Genomic DNA, 3,437 nt, shown 5'->3' with positions numbered 1-3,437 from the left:
ACTTTCAACCCTTACGGGAATTAGTAATTCACTTCTGCTCTTTAATAAAAGCCAAGCCCTCCCTCTCGGCTTCTCCCAATAATTCAAATAATAGTTTATTTTTCTATCAAAGGAAAGAAGAAATAGGTGAAGGAAGAGGGCTTTTATACTGTTCAGATATTCTTGGTCTCTTGACATCTTTGAGAACCCCTAACTGAGAAATGGATAAAGTGTTTTTTAAAATGACATTTGACATCACTCCCAGATGTATGGCAGATCAGAAATTTGAGACTTCTATACAACCCACAAGTTGTGTGGGGTTTGCTTGGCTTTTATCTTTTAATTTTTTTAATTTTTTCCACGTAGCATGCGGGATCTTAGTTCCCCGACCAGGGATGGAACCCGTGCCGTCTGCAGTGGAAGCGCAGAGTCCTAACCACTGCACCACCAGGGAATTCCCTGATTGGCTTTTATTGCTTTGCTTTTTAACATTTCTGATTGGAGGTGCTATCAAAGTCCCAGAAACCAAACATTCCGGATATTCATGGTTCTGTCCCTCAGGGTGTGGTTCAAAGTCCTCACATGTGCACTGTTCTCGGGAAGACCTGCCCCCTAAGCTGCAGCAACCTGGGAAGCTCAGCCCTTTCTTCCCGCATCTGGACTGGAGTGAAAGAACAGCGGGGAGACACCCAGAGCCCAGGCTGCAGCAATGAACACCACCAATTAGAATTTTTTTATACATCTTTATTGGAGTATAATTGCTTGACAGTGTTGTGTTCATCTCTGCTGTACAACAAAGTGAATCAGCTATATGTATACATAAAAATATGGAACGCTTCACGAATTTGAGTGTCATCCTTGAGCAGGGGCCATGCTAATCTCCTCTTTATCGTTCCAATTTTAGTATATGTGCTGCCGAAGCGAACACACCAATTAGAATTTTAAAAGCTTTAAAAAAAAACCCAAACAGCCTTTCGATCTTTTCATTGGTTACCTCAACACGTAACTGTTGCCAGCTGAGGGATAAAATAGTCAAGTAGCAGCACTTTCCTCCTTCTACATCAGGGGCTGTCCACCTATAACCCAGCTGTCAGACGTGGAGCTTGGATAGAGTCGTTCAGGAAATCCACGGGCACTGAGGCTTCTTCAGGCTGGATTCTGATGCTGCGAGTTTTTTCTAACTTCCTGGACTTGCATGCTCCTCGTTTAATCACTCAAAAGCACATTTGGGGGAGCAGACTGAGTGCGTGAGCACCCAAGCTCTGGAACGAAATTCTCTAGCTATACTCACCGTGTGATCCTGACTGAACCACGCTGCTTTAGTCCTCTTGTTGGCACAAGGTGGGTAATAAAGACACTTACCTCTCCAGGGTTGCTGTGAGGATTAAGTGAACTAACCAATGTAAAGCACTTAGAACAGGTCCAGCATACACTAAGTGCACTATAGATGGTAGCTTGAAAATATGCCTCTGGTTCACCCACTTCTGTCTAGGTGCTCAGAAAATGCAAGCCATGCTCTTTCTCTTCTAGGAATGTGGCATTTAAACTGTGCTTCTTCAGTCCTGGAAGGGCGGGGAGTGGGGAGGATGTAGGTTCCTATGAAGGGTTTCCGTATCCATGGTGACTGTTGGAGATGATGGTGGAGGATAGAGAGCAACAGGTAGCCCTTTACCCCACTTAAGACAGGAATCTTTACTTTATCTAATGTCTGCAGGCAGAGAGTCCCCAACTTACGATTTTTCACCTTTACGATGGTACAAAAGCAATACTCACTCAGTAGAAACCACGCTTCAGATTGTGAATTTTCCTCTTTTCCAGGGCTAGGGGTGTGTGGTACCATACTTCTCCGTGATGCTGGGCAGCCAACAAGCTGTAGCTTTCAGTCAGCCACGCAATCACAAGGGCAAACAGCTGATACATTCACAACCCTCTGTACCCAGACAACCACTCTGTTTTTCACATTCAGTGCAGTATTCAATAAATTACATGAGGCAGTCAACACTGTATTATAAAATAGGCTTTGTGTTAGGTGATTTTGCCCAACTGTAGGCTCATGTAAGTGTTCTGAGCACATTTAAGGTACGCTAGGCTAAGCTAGGATGTCCAGTAAGTTAGGTGTATTAAATGCATGTTTGACCTACAGTACTTTCAACTTACTGTGTGTTTATCAGGATGTTACCATGTTGTAAGTCAAGGAAGATCTGTATGTTGAGTTTTCAGGTAAGGCTTCATTTGAAGAAAACATCCCAAGCAAGTCTACGAAGAGCTTGAAAACCACTGCTCCTGGAACCTGCAGTCTAAATGGAGACCCAGGGATGCACCCAGGAAACAAGTAAGCCGTTCTACATGGCAATGTGATTAGGTTCCTTATTAGTCAGGGTCACAGGAGGAAAAAGAGACACACACTCCAATGGGTTATTGGAAAAGAGTGTAATGAGGGCACTATTGGTGTATGGAAGCCAGAGAGAGATGATACATTACCTGGAGCCAGTACCACTCAAAGACCTGAAGAGGGCAGGGGAAGAAGTTATCTAGATTCTACAGAAGGTAGATGCATGGAGAGGGTACCTGACAGCAGCTATCACCTTTGTAAAGGGATGCAGCCCATCTGTGGGAACCTGCGAGGGAGGGAGCCAGGAGAAAGCATACGCTGACCATACTCTCTTTCCAGGCTTTGATCCCCTGCAGGGGCCTCCCAATGGTCAAACCCAACCAGAAGCCACAGGGCAAGGAAGTCTATGTACTGATATAGCCACAGTGGGGTGCTAGTAAATAAATATTTAACAACAGGCTCTGGGGGGTGGGGGGTGTGTGTACTTATTTACATTATTTGCTGATTTCCATGGTGTAAATATTCCTATCATGGTCACCAAACATGGAACTAGGAAGACATGCACAAAATCAGCTCTCGCAGGCTCCAGCACACCACGGAAGGAGACCACGTGGGTCAGCCTCCTGGCCATAGCGCAGGGTAGAGAGTGGATCTTAAAGGGCAAACAAAGGACATCCTGGACTAGTGTTGCTGCCCATGCTGCAGATGCCAACATCAGGCCAAGGGTTCTGACATTTGGGAGCAAAGGTACCAGTGCCTCCTTCTTCACCATCAACAGGACTGCCATTTGCAATGCTAATAAAGAGCGGTTAAGTCCAATAAGCATTCAGCAGGTCAGGAATGTAGGTGAGAGAGGGGATGAGACAGGAAGAGAGAGAGAGAGATGTGAATTCCATTCAAGGCTGGGGAACGTCTGCATTCCTCACAGATAACCATGCTGTGTTATAGAGACCTAACGCAGCTGGGGTGAGGAGTTGCACTTTTCCAGCTTCAATTAACTTCATCTGATAGCTCAATAGCATCCTGTGACTAGCTGGGGCTGAATCCTGGGGAGGAAGGAGGAGTGACACACTAGAAACGGGAGTCCCAGGGGTGGAGCCATAATACACCATCTGGCATGAGCTCC

At 45.6% G+C, this 3,437-nt stretch overlaps 1 non-coding gene across 1 annotated transcript; it reads right to left on the bottom strand.

The window, feature by feature from the left end:
* Positions 1–800: 800 nt before the first annotated feature.
* Positions 801–907, bottom strand: LOC130847089 (U6 spliceosomal RNA). Its single transcript, XR_009051883.1, has one exon. It is a non-coding gene; the product is annotated as a U6 spliceosomal RNA (small nuclear RNA).
* Between the last annotated feature and the right edge of the window lie 2,530 nt (positions 908–3,437).

Source organism: Hippopotamus amphibius, chromosome 2 (assembly GCF_030028045.1).
Source record: "Hippopotamus amphibius kiboko isolate mHipAmp2 chromosome 2, mHipAmp2.hap2, whole genome shotgun sequence".
NCBI classification, from domain to species: Eukaryota; Metazoa; Chordata; class Mammalia; order Artiodactyla; family Hippopotamidae; genus Hippopotamus; species Hippopotamus amphibius.
Note: the sequence above shows the minus strand (reverse complement) of the source record. Positions and strands in the feature narration are given on the sequence as shown.